Source organism: Mchenga conophoros, linkage group LG6, assembly GCF_057382185.1.
Source record: "Mchenga conophoros isolate Kocher_MC1m ecotype Shallow Benthic linkage group LG6, M_conophoros_male_GT1.1, whole genome shotgun sequence".
Lineage (NCBI taxonomy): Eukaryota > Metazoa > Chordata > Actinopteri > Cichliformes > Cichlidae > Mchenga > Mchenga conophoros.
In genome coordinates, this window is record NC_140531.1 from 7,767,125 (window position 1) to 7,784,132 (window position 17,008).

At 40.4% G+C, this 17,008-nt stretch overlaps 1 protein-coding gene across 1 annotated transcript in view; it reads left to right on the forward strand.

The window, feature by feature from the left end:
- Positions 1–17,008, forward strand: part of cacna1ab (calcium channel, voltage-dependent, P/Q type, alpha 1A subunit, b) — a 107,998-nt gene that overhangs the window by 11,971 nt on the left and 79,019 nt on the right. The window lies entirely within an intron of this gene.

Consider the following 17,008-nt stretch of genomic DNA (forward strand, 5'->3'; position numbering starts at 1 on the left):
TCAGATCAGGTGAACAAGGAGGCCATGTCATTAGTTTTTCTTCTTTTATACCCTTTCTTGCCAGCCACGCTGTGGAGTACTTGGACGCGTGTGATGGAGCATTGTCCTGCATGAAAATCATGTTTTTCTTGAAAGATGCAGACTTCTTCCTGTACCACTGCTTGAAGAAGGTGTCTTCCAGAAACTGGCAGTAGGACTGGGAGTTGAGCTTGACTCCATCCTCAACCCGAAAAGGCCCCACAAGCTCATCTTTGATGATACCAGCCCAAACCAGTACTCCACCTCCACCTTGCTGGCGTCTGAGTCGGACTGGAGCTCTCTGCCCTTTACCAATCCAGCCACGGGCCCATCCATCTGGCCCATCAAGACTCACTCTCATTTCATCAGTCCATAAAACCTTAGAAAAACCAGTCTTGAGATATTTCTTGGCCCAGTCTTGACGTTTCAGCTTGTGTGTCTTGTTCAGTGGTGGTTGTCTTTCAGCCTTTCTTACCTTGGCCATGTCTCTGAGTATTGCACACCTTGTGCTTTTGGGCACTCCAGTGATGTTGCAGCTCTGAAATATGGCCAAACTGGTGGCAAGTGGCATCTTGGCAGCTGCACGCTTGACTTTTCTCAGTTCATGGGCAGTTATTTTGCACCTTGGTTTTTCCACACGCTTCTTGCGACCCTGTTGATGTTTGAATGAAACGCTTGATTGTTCGATGATCACGCTTCAGAAGCTTTGCAATTTTGAGACTGCTGCATCCCTCTGCAAGATATCTCACTATTTTTGACTTTTCTGAGCCTGTCAAGTCCTTCTTTTGACCCATTTTGCCAAAGGAAAGGATGTTGCCTAATAATTATGCACACCTTCTCATTACAGAGATGCACATCACTTAATATGCTTAATTGGTAGTAGGCTTTCGAGCCTATACAGCTTGGAGTAAGACAACATGCATGAAGAGGATGATGTGGACAAAACACTCATTTGCCTAATAACTCTGCACTCCCTGTAGTTTAGTTTCAATTTTTAGTGTTACTACTGTCACTCTCTTTCTTTCTCACTTTTTATCTCCTCTATTGGTTTCTGGGAGAGTGTGTGCTTGTGCTGTGTGAGTCGTGACTGAGAAGGCTTCTGCCACTGTGTCGTGAAGTGTGTGTGTCTGCCTGTGTTCATGCACGTGTGCTGACTTCATTCTTGGCGAACACACTGGTGAGACAGATACTTGATGAGGACAAGAATTAATGAGAGGAAGAAAAGAGGAGCAGGAGCGCGCACACACACACACACACACACACACACACACAGTGACTAGTGTATTTAGTATTCAAGGATGACAGTCCATTGATTTTTAGTACTGTGACGTCACAAAGTAATTTAATCATTTATAGTAGAGTCTGGGCCAGTCAGTCAATGAGAGGACACCATATATGCCCCTGTGATTCTCCTAATGGATGGTCACAGAGACAGTGTTAAATATAAACCTCGCTCATTCTTCAGCCAGGTATATTTTTTTGCATGTGCAGTCTCATTGGCTTTCATTATAAGGCAAAGTTATTGTTACGGATTTATCTTTTATTAAATTGCATACGTCATAGCTTATACCTCTTTTTACAAGGACAGGGCACCGACTCTAGAACTAGCTGGCATTCCCACTGATAAAACAACTGGCACTGGTACGTCACAAAAGGGACAAAACTTGACACCACTAACATCTGTAGCCATGGAAGGGGCTAGCATAAGAAAACAACATTTTCTTTTGTTTCTTTTTCCTACAGAACCTCTTTCTGTAATTTGTTGCAATTTTGGCTGGATTTAGAAAAACACTAAGAACTAGAACTAGAACCTGATGTTGCAGCAGCACAGGTACTAATACCTGGTTTACAGTGTACTACTGACAGTTGTAGAGATCAGCGAGTTACTGTACAGAGCTTTTACATTCTGTTGCTGTCTAGTGCCACCTGAGGCATTGTTAAGCATTTGTGGAATAACTGGTAATGTCTTGTTCATGTTTGTGGTCTTGCTGGTTCTTTAACTTTACCACAAAGAAGACAGAAACCGTAATATGCAAAGAACTTATTTACACCAAAATGAAGCGATTGGGTGATGACAAAGACAAAACTATCCCCTGTTTGTGATTCTCAGCTGCTCAACTGTGCTTCTTTGATCTTTTTTTGAATGATGTGAACTTCGTTCTCTTCTTTGTGAAGTGAGCTATGACCATTCCCTTTCCTGCTTAAGCAGTACCCAGTCAACTAGGCATTTGTTAAATTCCCATAATCCTTTTCTCTGTCAGAGAAATAGACAAATAGACACCAGTGCAGAAATGTACAATCATGCTAATGATGCTATACTGTTATCATGACAAACAGAGAGTTAAATGAGTTTACCTATCTACAGCGTAAACATATGATTAAAACCATAAAAAGATAGACTGCACAAAATAGACATGAACATTTTGGAAAAACATCACATCTCAATGGTGTAAAACAAATCGTGCATTACCTGACCCATATCTATATTGATATGGGTCAGGTAATGCAATGAAAGGATGCCACATCATTTGATTGACCTACAAAAGGCTGAATTCAAAGACAGAAGTGATGAAATGAGCAGCAAGCTAGTCCATTTTGCCAAAATTTTATTGCAGGAACTGAAAATGGTACTCAGTACTTTGTATGACCTCCACGTGTTTGATGTCTGACAACATCGGGGCATTCTCCTAATGAGATGACGGATGGTGTCCTGGGGGATCTCCTTCCAGATATGGACCAGGGAATCACTGAGCTCCTGGAGAGTATGAGATGCAATCTGGTGGTATCAGATGGACTGAAACGCATTGCCTATTGGATTTAGGTCAGGCAAGTGTGCGGGCTAGTCAATGGTATCAATTAATTTATCATCCGGCAATTGCCTGCATTGTTACCAGGAGGAACCCAGGACCCAGTGCGCCAGTGTAGAGTTTGACAATGAGTCCAAGGACTTCATCCTGATGCCTGCTGTTGCCTAGCCTGTAGATGTCTGTGTGTCCCCAGACCATCACTGACCTACCACCAAACCATACATGCTGAACGATGTTACAGGCAGCATGACATTCTCCACGGCTTCTCCAGACTCTTTCACGTCTGTCACATGTGCTCAGGGTGAACCTGTTCTTATCTGTGAAAAGCACGGTGCCAGTGGTGGAGCTGCCAATCAAGCTCCGCTGTGCCAGGCAGTGAGCACAGAGCCCACTAGAGGATGTAAGATGCTCAAGCCACCCTCATGAAGTCTGTTTCTGATTGTTTTATCAGAGACATTAACAATAATGGCCTGCTGGTGGTCATTTTGTAGCTTTGGCAGTGCTCATCCTGTTCCTCCTTGGTTCTGGTCTCTGTCCTGCTCTCCTCTATGGAATCTCCTCCATGCTCTTGAGACTGTGCTGGGAGACAACAGACCTTCTGGCAATGGCACTGTGGTGTGATTGAGATATGCGGGTGTGTTGTTTTGAGCCATTTTATTTACTGCGGCTGCAGCTCACAAGCTACCAGCCGCACATGCAGGTGCGTCCGCACGGCACCGCCGACCACACCTCAACACAGGGACCCATTGATGTGCCATTTTGAAGGAGCTGAACTACCTGTGCAACCTATGTAGGATCCAAGTATCACCTCATGTTACCAGCAGTGACATTGACCCTAACCAAATGCAAAATTAGTGAAAGGAAGTCAGAAGATGAGAAGAGAGAAAATCTCAGTGTCCTCCACCTGTGAAACCATTCCTGTTTTGGGGGTTGTCTCATTGTTGCCCCTTTAGTGCAGCTGTTGTTAACTTCATGAACCTCAAAACAGCTGAAACTGATTAACAATCCCCTCTGCTACTTAACTGACCAGATCAAGTTTAGCCCACAAGTTTAACTGACTTGATGCTATGCTGGATGTTCTTTTATTTATTTATTTATTCTTTTTTGAGCAGTGTATGTTGGATCTACAAATCACTGAAAAGGCTATGTGCTGCTCTTGAATACAGCAAAATTAAACATCATTAAGTAAACTATAAACGATTGTCCCTGCTATTAAAGCTCCCAATTTAGCATACCATGCTTAAGATTAAAACCGTCTTGCTCTTTCTCTTAAAAATGTGCAAGAACACACTGTACATTTGAGAAATAGAATCTGAGAGGTTTGGAGCATTTCTCCCCATCTCAGTAGGTAAAGATGCTCTATTGAGTCACTGGTGTATTTGGCAGTGACACCAAATTACCTCAGAACCCAAGACGGAGAGTAACAGAAAACTCTGACTCACTGCAGGGAAAGCTGAGCTCACTTTTGTGTCAGAAACAGGACAGATGAGATGAAACCAGTCTTCATAAAAATGGTTCTCGGCCGTATCGACTCAGGCCCTACGAGTTATGAATAGCTCCTTCTGTGTGCATGTAATGCTGGCTAACTTTGATGTGAAGCATGCCACATTACAGTAACATTACAGCAGCAAATCAAAATGTAATCAAATATTAAGAAGCGGTACACAGGGGTGTCACAGTGGGTACAGAACAACTGCATTAACAACTGAGAGAGGAATTTAAGTCCAACAAGGAGAGAAAAACGAGGTCAGAGACGGAGCGCGTACTTTTTGAAAGTTGTCTTGTTGCCACCACTTCCATTATCATTATTGGTCTGCAGTCATTTACAGGCTCATCTCTCCCCTATACGTTCTCCCATACCCTCAAGCTCTGTCCCCTGCAGCTTATCTGCCGCAACCCACAGAACAAGAAGGACAAAAAATAGATGTAAGGTTGTACAGTGATTGTAGTGGCCACATATCTGATGATACTCACTCAGCTGTTCTTGTTCAAAAGTAATGGCATTGAGTTACATTATGAGCTTGACTGTATTCACTGGAAAAACAGCAGCATTGGCTTCTGGTTTAAAGCAATAAATAAACCAATATTGAAGTAGGTGGAAGAAAATAGGGTGGACAGGTGGTTCTTAAGGGACGTGCTATTGGGGTGGAGAAACAATCTTATTTTAAGTGCCACTCTGGAGAGCAGTTTTGGGTCTGCCTTCTTGGTAAATGCACAATAGAGCTGTATTAAAATCTGTTTTTGTGGTTTGAGGAAAACACTACTGATCAGCCTGCCATTTACCATACAACTGCACAATGAAGTAGTCTTTCAAACAAAGCTGCTGCTTCAGTGTGCAGTGCTTTGTGTTCACCCACACACCCTCGTGAACAAAAATAGAGTTACAGACAGAAACACACACCCACAGACACACAATGTGAGGGCAGCAGAGTGTTAAAGGTAAGCCAGTAATTGTCGTTTATCATACACACAGAGTTAACAAGCATGTCTGTCCCGAATTCTTTAGCCTTAAAGTGTCCTTTTCCAAGATATGCAATCACTCTCTCTGACCTCTGACCTCTGATCACACTGAGATTTTCTCCATCACAGTATCAAATATTTTAGGTGACCTCTTATGGCAATCGTTCTCACACCTTTGCAGCAATTTGTGTACAGTAATTCTTAACAGCGTGTTTTTTATCATTTCCTTACTCTGATGTGATTTAATCATATTAAAACTGAAAGGTTCTTCTTTATTTTCATGACTATTTACATTGTAGATTCTCAGTGAAGGCATCAAAACTATGACTGAACTCATATGGAATTATGTAGTAAACAAAGTGTGAAATAACTCAAAACATCTTTTATATTTTAGATTCTTCTTTGCTTTGATCACTGCTTTGCACACTCTTGATGAGCTTCATGAGGTAGTCACCTGAAATGGTTTTCCAACAGTCTTGAAGGAGTTCGCAGAGACGCTGAGCACTTGTTGGCCCTTTTGTCTTCACTCTGCATCCATTTCTTCCAAAATCGTCTGGATTGGGTTTAGGTCAGGTGACTGTGGAGGCCAGGCCATCTGACGCAGCACACCATCACTCTCCTTCTTTGTCAAGTAGCCCTTACACAGCCTGGAGGTGTGTTTGGGGTCATTGTCCTGTTGAAAAATAAATCATGGTCCAACTAAACGCAAACCAGATGGGATGGCATGTGGCTGCAGGATGCTGTGGTAGCCATGCTGGTTCAGTGTGCCTTGAGCTTTGAATAAATCCCCAACATGTCACCAGCAAAGCACCCCCACACCATCACACCTCCTTCCCCATGCTTTACGGTGAGAACCATGCATGTAGAGACCATCCATTCACCTTTTCTGCATCGCACAAAGACACAGGTGGAACCAAAGATCTCAAATTTGGACTCATCAGACCAAAGCACAGATTCCACTGGTCTAATGTCCACTCCTTGTGTTTCTTGGCCCAAACAAATCTCTTCTGCTTGTTGTGTTTCCTTAGATTTCTTAGCAGCTTTTTGACCATAAAGTCCTGATTCACACAGTCTCCTCTGAACAGCTGATGTAGAGATGTGTCTGTTACTGGAACTGTGTGGCATTTATTTTGGCTCTAATCTGAGTGGCTGTTAACTTGCAATTTCTGAGGCTGGTGATTCAGATGAATTTATCCTGAGCAGCAGAGGTGACTCTTGGTCTTCCTTTCCTGGGGCGGTCCTCATGCTCGCCAGTTTTGTTGTAGCACAACATTTTTTGCAACTGCACTTGTGGACACAATCAAAGTTTTAGCAATTTTCTGGACTGACTGACCTTCAGTTCTTAAAATAATGATGGACTGTTGTTTCTCTTTGCTTAGCTGGTTCTTACCATGATATGAATTCTAACAGTTGTTAAACACGGCTGTCAGCTGTGTACCAACTTGCAGTTGCCTCTGATCTCCACTGCTGCTTCAAGATGATAACCCTTCAACTTGAACTTTATTTTGGACTAGACTGGCCAATTGTAGGGCAATAACCAGAGATGGATTAGGGTGAATGGTGAATAACGATTGTGTTGATGTACCAATATCAGGCTAATGGCTTTTTGAACAGATAATGTTATCCTCACTAAAAGCTGTCAGCTGCACAGTTAGCTTAGACATTGTATTCTCAAAGAAACAGAAAGTTTTTTGTATTTGACAGAATTTGATGTAAGTTTCAAAAACTAAACGCTCTTCCTCAGATGTCCTACAGTAGAACTTCCTGTTAGTTGTCTAACCTTCTGGGATGACTCCACGTGCACAACCTGGTGAATGTTCAAAATTCAAGGGACATGCTCCCTGCAGGACTTCTGGGTGCTATCTGGGCAACTGTCATTGGATCTAGTTCGGACTCCTAGCCAGCGACGCAGTTTTGCATCTCTGTACGTTGTTTATGCATTGGCAGTGTCATATTATAAGTTCTAATATTGATGTCATTTTGAGTGGATAATTTGCTGGTTTTGTCTGACAGACTTGCTGCAAAACTGTGATACTTTTTTTCTTTCTTTGCAACTTGGTTACAACCCATCCTTTCACACTGTATATAGTCATGCAAATGCAATGATATTGATGAACCTTGATGGATGGAGTGAATTAGAGTCAGGCAATTCACAGTGGGCAGCATGATTATACATGTTGGGAATTTTGGCTGCAAAAACTCCAGAAATCAAACATGCTGTAAACACAAACGTTCAAGAACATTACATGCACACAAGTGTCCAACAACACACTGAAAGGAAAGACACACGCTAACAAGGACAGAGAAGTCCAGACGTCGTGTCCTTGTGAAGTCCAGCAGTCATGCTGGCAAGAGACGGAGGAACAGGTGGGCAAATCAGCCGGTCCGGCAGAGATCGAGGGAACAAGGGAGAGAGGTGAATGGAAAAACCGAAGATTAGAGCCATGGGAAAGATTGTGTGAGGAGGAGAAAGGCAACAGGCATGTCCCAATATAATTAAAGGACAGAGGAATGAAATGAAGGTTGCAGAAGAACTGACAACCAGTGACTCTACTTGACAATTAGATTACACAGAAAATTAGAAAATTTAAAAATACAACATATCGGAAAGTTAAACTTCTAGTGACACAACTACTCCTGGAAATGGAAGCACCTTTTGTACCTACTAAAGAAAATATTCTGCAAATGTTCAAAGTATTCATTAAAAGAATACTGCCCACCGATATAAGAAAATTGCCTCTCCTAATTACTTGAAAACCAGCCATTAAGTTGGCCAGACGGGTCAGAAAAGCACAGCATACATTTTAATAATTTGTCCTTTTCCTTCCTATATACGTGAAGTTAAAGTAGAAAAAAGGAGGAGAGAGGAAAAAAAAACTGAAGAGAACGGAGGAAAGGTGGTGGGAAGGAGTGAGTTTGGGTGGGGATAGAAGGATGGACAGAGAGTCCATCAGCTGAGTGTTAGTAGTCTGCTGAGATCAGCAATAACGCTAGAGTGAGAAAATTAACCGAGGGAAAGCAAGAGGAAGGGGGTGATGAGGGTGGAGAATGTGGTGAGAATGAGTGCTTCTGTCCTGCTGCTGCCAATGAAAGCTTCAGCTATGAGGAGACGGAGAGGAGTGGACAAACACAGAGAAGAATGAAATGAGTAAAAAACAAACCAGTTGTTTGATTGAAAATATAAATGCTGTACTGCATCATGACTGTTCCACAAACAAATTTGAAATGAACAGCACGCTACAAAACATGCTCAGTCATCTCATTGTTTATTCTTCATTATCTGTTGGAATTCATTGGAAGCACTGGCTAACCCTTAGGTTGTAATGCAGCATTATTATTGTATATTGTGATATTGCTTCTACTTACAAAAAGCTTGTGTCCATTCAGCCAATCTGGATTGTATTTTCCTAAATATGAGGCCACATTTCTAGCTTCTAAACATAAAGTAATTGCAGAAAACTAATTAATTATAAACAACCAGAGCACAAGTTATTGTTTGTCCCTAAAAGTACACTGAGGAAATGTATTATTTGTAATAATGCATTTGGCCCACATACAGTACTGTGCAAAAGCTTTAGGATAATTAAGATGTTTGGCTTCATGCTATCATAACCCAGTTAGGTAGGAATCATGATGATCATGACAGCACCACCAATCACTTCAGCCGAAAACATTGAATCATTCTGGGTTTAAATGAAGCCATTGAAACAATTAAGATGGCTTTAATTCACAGAAGAACTGAGGAAAACTCTCTGACATGTCTTTTTAAAGAATCTTTCTTTACTACTAAATACATTAGAAAAGCTTTTAAAAGAAAAACAAAGAATTAGCGCTCTAAGTTTAGATTAGTATCAATGAAAGCAGCATTTATTGGATTTATGAGACACATGATGCAATTTGAATATCTGTTACATTAGGTTCAAACACATCCCTTAAATATGTATATGTGTATATTGTCCAGTACATGTGTGAATATGTGTGGAGGGTTTAATGGTTGAGGGCTCAGTGGGAGACACTAAGGGGACAGGAGTTCACACTGTGATGACACATGGCACTCCTACACTATTTCCACACAAGGCACACATGGGCTATGTGGAATTCATTTACATAGAAATACACATGCACACAAACACAGCACAGCTAATGCACGTGTGACTGGCTGGAACCTGTCCAAGGCTCTTTCATGTTGTCTGTGTGTGTTTAAACACGCAGCACACGTGGCTTTTGCACACAGACCGTGTTGTGTATACGCTGATAACATTTAACATTGTATGCTTCTACATACAGATAACTGTATGAGCCTGCATCACATACACACATGTATTGACACTGTAAGTTTTCAGTAAAACTGTGCACTGTGGTCAACACATTTCAGAAGGCACAACCTTTATTTTGAAGGCAGTCTCCATTTCCAGTTTGTGTTGCACTTTTCAGCTTCACTATTGACATTTCGCAATACTCAAGTCTGTACTTGCATTCTTGGTAGTTTGTATTTCACATGGCAGTCTGGACTCAAGATGATTATTGGATAAAAAAAATCAGGTCTGATGTGAGAATGCTTTTATTTTCATTTTAGTTGACACCCAAAACAGTAGACAGCTGGTGTTTGGGGGAAAAAAAGAAAAGAATAAATGTTAAAAACACAAGTTAATCATTTCGGGAGCAGTCTTCAAGATGTCCACGTATCAACATGCTGCTCCAGATGTTTCTGCTTTTTCCTCCTGGATTAAAATATCTTTAATGTTAGATTTGATGCAGAATAAGCTGTTAAAATAAGAACAGCACATTTGTACATCAGGGAATAAAGTGAGACATTCAATTCCAAATATACTGACAGCTCTCCAGTGAGACATTAAAGTTAAATAAAACAATGCAGTTATGAAACTTAACTTTAATCTCAGCCTAACTGATTTGATCGGGAACAAATAAAACACTAAAATAAGCCAAACAAACCGTTAGAAATTATCTTTATAAATCGTGTTTTGTGTTTAACCTCTACTGAGTAGCAAAAGCACACAGGGTTTTTGAAAACGATGAGTCTCAACCTCCCTGATCTCTGGAAACCTCGGAGCACTTTCACTAATAGGCAATAAATCGAGCAGATATTTGAAGTTTACACATCTACATTCTTCCCTGAAAATATTTAAAAAATATATTTCTGTGTCACAGAAACAGTAGTATTTAAAACTTTGCTTACAGCCTTAGCTGCTCTCTTCCATTATTTCTTCTGTGGGGTTTCAGATGAAATGCATTCTGGGATACTTGACTTCACCAAGTCAATGCAAGTCACCACCAGTGAACACTCAATAGAATAAGTGACTGGGGCAACTGGCTAATGGCCTAATCAATTGCAAGAATGTTTTTTAATGTTTTTTGTTTTTTTAACCTGTGACCGTTGGTTACAAACTGGTCGCCAACTCGTCTCTGCCTCTATGACTTTTGACCCTAAACTTCCACTGGTCCAAAATGGCAGACAAGTTAGGATCATTTTTTTAATTATTCAGTTAAAATAAGCTTGGTTGTTAAAGTAATATCATATTTATCTTTATTAATTACTGTATGATTTCATTCTGTAGAACTCAGCTAATCAGGTACTGCTTTGTACTGATGCAAAGTTTGGCATGGCAGGCTGTGGCAGGTCACCTTTGAAACCAGCCTCAAGTAGCCATTAAAGGAACTGAAGTTTTTGTCATGTCCATGTTACAGTGGCTTAATTTTAATGTGAATCACATTATTTTATGTGTGCAACTTACAGTTATATCGCAGCCCAATCGAGAAGAAACATCATACACATACTAGTCTGTTGATATGGCAACTACCACTTTAGGTTATCACGCCCCATTTGCTAGTTAACTGCTTGCCTAGCTAAATTCTTAAGAAGGTGGATCCAATTGAAACAGTAGAAACCACACAGAGAACCTCTGTATAAGTACAAGTAGGGTCTTATTTTTTAAATTTTGGTAATTAGATGTATTTTGTAAAAACCTCAAACACTTAAGACAAAGACATGATCAGAGAAAGTCCTGTGCTCAAACTGCAGCTTGGGGTTTTGCCAGTTCTGGCCAAGACTGGTACACATCCAAGGTAATTAGTAAAGGCTTGAATTCAACTGCAAGACCTATAAGTAACCATTGAAAATTCTAAAATACGTGCACAAAATATCAGAAGTAATGGATGTATGGATAATTTTTCCTGTTTTATCTCATGGAAATAATAGTTGCTTCTTAGCTGTGTCTAACAAAAAGGTTAAGAATTGTTCACAGGAAGACCAATTAGTGAAATCAAGATCCAAGTCTACAAAGAGGTTTGGCCGGTTTTCATTTGCATAAATAATAACATCTATGTTATGTGTGCGTGTGTGGGATGTCTGATGTTTGTACAATACAGCCATTTCAGAATAAACCAGAAGCAGAGAAAGTGGATCATCCATTCTACCTGGGCTTCATTCATCACTGTCATCTGATCATGCATTGTGTATGCACACACACGTGTCTAATATGTGTGTCTGTGTTTCCATGCAGTAAAACAATGCGCTGGTAAGCATCAGTCTGCATGCAAAGAAGCTGCTCTTGCATTGTGTGCTGTGTTCCTGTCAGCAGGCTCAGGATCTGTGGTTAGAACAGGGGAGCTGCAGGGGCAGCAGGGTAGGTGAGGGTTATGTGTGTAAGTGTATGTGGGTGGGAGATGCGGGTGTTTGGAGGGGTTGGAAAATCAATCGCTGGGAGACCCACTTCCCATCCCTGTTTCTGCGGCAATGCCAAGATTCCATCAATGAGCATGGGCTGCGTTTCCCTGGCAACGCTTATGAATGAGAGCAGGTCGGTAACTGTGGAGACTAAGTGAAGAGAGGAATTGCCAGTTGCCATGGCAATGCCATGAACAGGGATAGACCGAGCAGAGTGAAGGTGGCGAGTGACCTCTGAGATCTTAATCAGTGCCATCAATCATCATCATCAAAGCGCTGTTCCTCGGCGGGACAGCAGCAAACAGAAGCCTCATGTTGCAGCAGGTCTTGGACCTTGATTTGATACTTTGATACTTAGGATAGTTCGCATGTTATTCTCTGAACAGTACCTGTGAATTGTAAAGAAATTTGGGGAAATGAATTCAATCTTTAACATGCAAGTTATAATTACATGATTAAAATAATGTTGAAACAACAGCACACCAGGCTTACAATACTTATACAGGACATTCCAGTTAACCTCTAAACCTGCTGCCATCAAAATAATGACTAAACGCTGGAAGGGATACTCGTGACGTTTAGTGTTTATCTTATTTACGTCCACCTTTTATGAAAGGCGCATGTAGCTACTGTTCATTTGAAAAGGCCTATTTTGAAACCTCAGTTTGAGCACCCTACAGGGTGTTTTTTAAGCTAAAGGTATATTTAGATAAAAGGGTGGAGTGGTAAGTTATCACGTGACCGTAGAGCTTGGTTAGGCGCATCTTTAGATTCTGTAGGTGCAATGCATAGATTCAGTGCTACGTAAATGATTACTAAAATACTTTTAAATGATTTTTAATTATTAAACTAAAGCACAGACTTGATAGAAATAACAATACACAGCCGACATTAACAACAAAAACATGAATGAGAGGTCTAATTCAGCGATTTGAGTTAAATAAGGTGAAGGCTAGGAGATAGTGATTAGGCTGATTACAGTTAAACCTGTCCAAAGATCTGACTAATGTTTGGACCTAGGCCATTGTTTAACACTTCATTCATTTGCATCTGTTACACAGATGTCTTGTGTTTTTTTGCGTCCTATCATTTCTATCATATATTGTACAAGACAATAGAGTTCAGGTGAACTTAGGCAAAGCTAACACACTGTTAGCATATGTAATTGTATATGTGTGTGCGTGTATGTGTATGCATGTGTGTGTGCGTGTGTGCATCTTTGCAGGTTGATAGCTAGGTGTTTCCCAGCAGTGAGATCCTCTGTCATCACTGTCCAAACACCTCCTCCCTCTGCAGCTGAAACACTCTGTCTTTCTCTCTGGAGTCTCTTCAGCTCTCTCTTTGGGGGTTCATTGACTCTCTGCTTGTCTCTACTGCTGAATCTCACACTTTTGACACACAGGACTATCACTCTTTTTCAATCCGCTCACTCTATCTCACACTTACTCTCTCTTAAGGGATACCTCGTCTCCCTCTTCCCAGTCTGTATTTCATTAGGGAGCGTCTAGTTTAAGATAAATCTCCCTTGTAATACCCTGTGTTTGTAGCCTATATTCCCAGTTTATTTGAATTAATTTGGATTTTAGGGCAATAGAGATATAGAGCTTGTTTCTTTAAGCCTAATTAAGGGCCATGACCTTTTTTTCTTTTTCTTTTTTTTAGTGGAGAGCTTTTTTTTTCTTTTTGTATGCTACTAAGTGTAATCCATGTCTGAGAAAACATACTAATTGTGTATGGTTATTAGCATTTAAACAAATTCAGAGACAGAAATATGTCAGTTAGCATTAGCAAACAATACCAAAATGCCAACGTGCCACAGGCTTCACTGAGGAGCTAGTTAAATCACTTTCTAATCCCAATCTTGACTAAAGAATAAATCTAACGTCAAAGACACCAGCCTAGTTTAGGTATATACAATGGACCCTACTGTTGGTGGTCCATTCAGGTGCTATTCTTTTATTATTTTGAGTATTGGTTTTAACTTTTTCTTCAAAATAGTTTTGGTTTTAGTCCTATCTTTGCATTCACCTACTAAAGATTTTAATAACTGTCTTGACTATTAAAATATTCAGATTTTCAATCGTAAATTAATATTGTGGCATCAAAGCTTTGTTTAACTGGTGCCTTTTTTCATGAAAGATTTAAGCAAAAGTTGTGATACTAATTAAAAAGATCATAATGGTCATGTATAACATGATTACACAGCCTTCTGCTCCTCACGTTTGCCTCCTCTCCTTCAACTTAACTCTTAGGGATTTGTCACCCATAGCTGTTCCTCTGTGTCTTCTCGCAATCTTCCATGCACTTCGCTTTCCACTTCATCCATCTATCACCACCAGCAGCATACTCTCTGCTCCCTCTACTGGCCACATCAATACACTGTGGGCAGGTTCATCCTTTGACAGTGGCGACTGCATCCTCAGTGTTAGAATTGTCTTCAAAAGCGGTAGATGCCGTCTCACATGAATGAATTTTGGAGCTCTAGATTCACCTTAAATTGATTGTCACAGGAGAAAAAAAGTGGGACAAAAATAAACAGAGGGCGAAAGGCAAGGCAATAAATGACAGACACAGTGAGACGGAACAGCAGAAAAGTCAGATTAATGATATCAAAACAGACCCTTTGTTCTCTTACCTCATCCATTTGTTTATCCAGGCATAAACCCAACTGCCCAGAAAAATGTCCCCTAAGCTTTAATGCTCCAAGTGAGTAAGCAGTAATTTGTGCAGGCCAAAAAAGAAAACGATATGATCATAAAACCAACAGAAAGTCATCCACAATAGATTAAATCATGAACAACAAACCTATTCAGTGGATGTGGTGTATGTCAGGTTTACAGTGTTATATAATATCATGCTGTGGGAAAGTGTATGAGAAAAATGAATTAAGCAAGGCAGAAAAAAGGGCAAACGGAAGTTCAGTTTACACTGATTATAATGATCTGGTTTAAATTCATTTAGGTTACTATTAAACTACCTAACTATCTCAGTGTAGACTCCCTTAAACAAGCTGCTCTGAGCTGTTTGTTTTCACTAGAACCTCGTCGTGATGTTCTCATCGAGAACATTTGTTCATTTATTATTGACAAAATCTGTTTTGTCCATGAAACTTGATAATGTTTAAGTATGCTTTAAAAGTAGATGTTAACTTATTAAACTGCCACTAGCAGCAGCCATGCAGCGTGTGCACATTCCTAAAACAATTGTTCTGATCACCTGTAGTTAAACATCAGCTCAAGCCACCGGTAAACGTCATGCTGTTTCACTTGCTTCATGTTCTGAGTGCTCTCATGAACGCGGTGATTGAAGACTGAAGCCGTTTGCTTATTTTGCTGAGGTCAGGTATTTTCAAATCTGCAGCATTGCCTTTAGCTGTGGCAGTTAAAAAGCCATTGAGAGAATGAGGGGATTGGCTGCTGTCCCTGTGTCTGTTAATAAATGACCTCTTACTGGAATTAGCAACCAACCTGTGGAGAAGTGGAGGAGGGAGTGAGATTAAGAAGGTAGTGGCTGGAACAGGAAAAGCAATGGATGGATGGATGGCAGGGTGGCAGATGCCAACATTTAGCAAGTTTTAGATTTGATTTGTGCAGCCCTTTTGTCATTGTTTCAGTCCACTTCCTGTTTCTTAGAAAGGGTGGTACGACTGACTGCTAAATGCTACTCCTATTGTTAAATCTCATGCCTTTCTCACACATGGTTAAAAAAATACAATATTGCTTTTTTTCTAATTTAGGGCATACATTTATACGGCACATAAAGATGGGACAAAATAGCGTGTGAGCACCTCCATTTCCACATAGTGCTGATAGGTGGGGTTAGGTTTGCGTGTGATTTGCAAAAGTTGTGCTGTTCTAATGATAGGCACAATCTGTTCATTTCAACATGGCATGCATAGTCTTCCAAGAGTCGTGCAGTTAAGCACAATTAGGCAAACTGAGAGATGATATTCAGCTGCAAGTCATTTACTAACAGGACAGGCGCTGCTCGTTAATTGTAATCAGAAAACCATATAAATGTGTATGCTAAACGTAGGCAGTGTGGCAGACAGAGTCATAAAAATAGAAACGGGGTTCAGTAACTGACAGGTGCCCAAAGTAGGACTGTGAACTGTGCTACAGTATTTTGACATCACGCTCTGTTCTTGTATTAAGACAACTTACATCTCGTCCATCTTCAGAACAAACCGTAAATGTCTGACTGACAAAGGTTCATTTCTATACTCTCAGACTGGTTGTGTTAACAGTGCCACCACAACTTTACTATGGTGGATTTGTTTAGGAAAAAAATTAAGTAAATTAAATTAAAAAAAATATGCAGGTTTTTTTTTGTATCTGTGATCTATATCTCACGTTTTGAATTTGTGTAGGTCAACCACTACAAACAGCCATGTATGCACAGCTCGTGAGATCACAGTGAAAACCGTATGAGCTGTCCATGGTCCTGAAATTATAACGGTTTCCTTTAAATGCAATCTTTAAAAATGTAAAGTTATTAACGTATATGCATGGATCAGACGTGCTGATGTTCATGTATGGCCTGATTATTTTCAGGATAAGGTCCGATTTCATCATCATGATCCCCCTGTTCTCTCTTTTCTTCTGTGATTTCATTCTGAATGTCTTTGCATAGGCTGTGAAATCATGGCCCATATATGAAATAACGCAAACATTAGTATATCAGTTTGTGACAAATACAAGAGGGTCAGAACCACCAAACCCACCAACCACAGTTTGTGTTAGCAAATCCGGTCCACGGTGTCATGTATTATGGTGCTATAGGAAAGCTTGCTTACAACTACAGGCAATGTAAAAGCTGATTTATGAGAAAGCAGCTAATAAATGAGTCCAGATATGAATTATGAGGTTTTTTCAGTGGTCAAAGGATAGTCATACAAATGCACAAAAATGCCAGCTAGTGAATGAGAATGATGCTGAGGCTGTGCGACAGCTGGGCTTCTCTTTCTTGTCATTGGTAGCTAATGTGTGGACAGTTACAGTAAGCAAATCATTTCAAAGTATCCTTGTTTGAACTAACT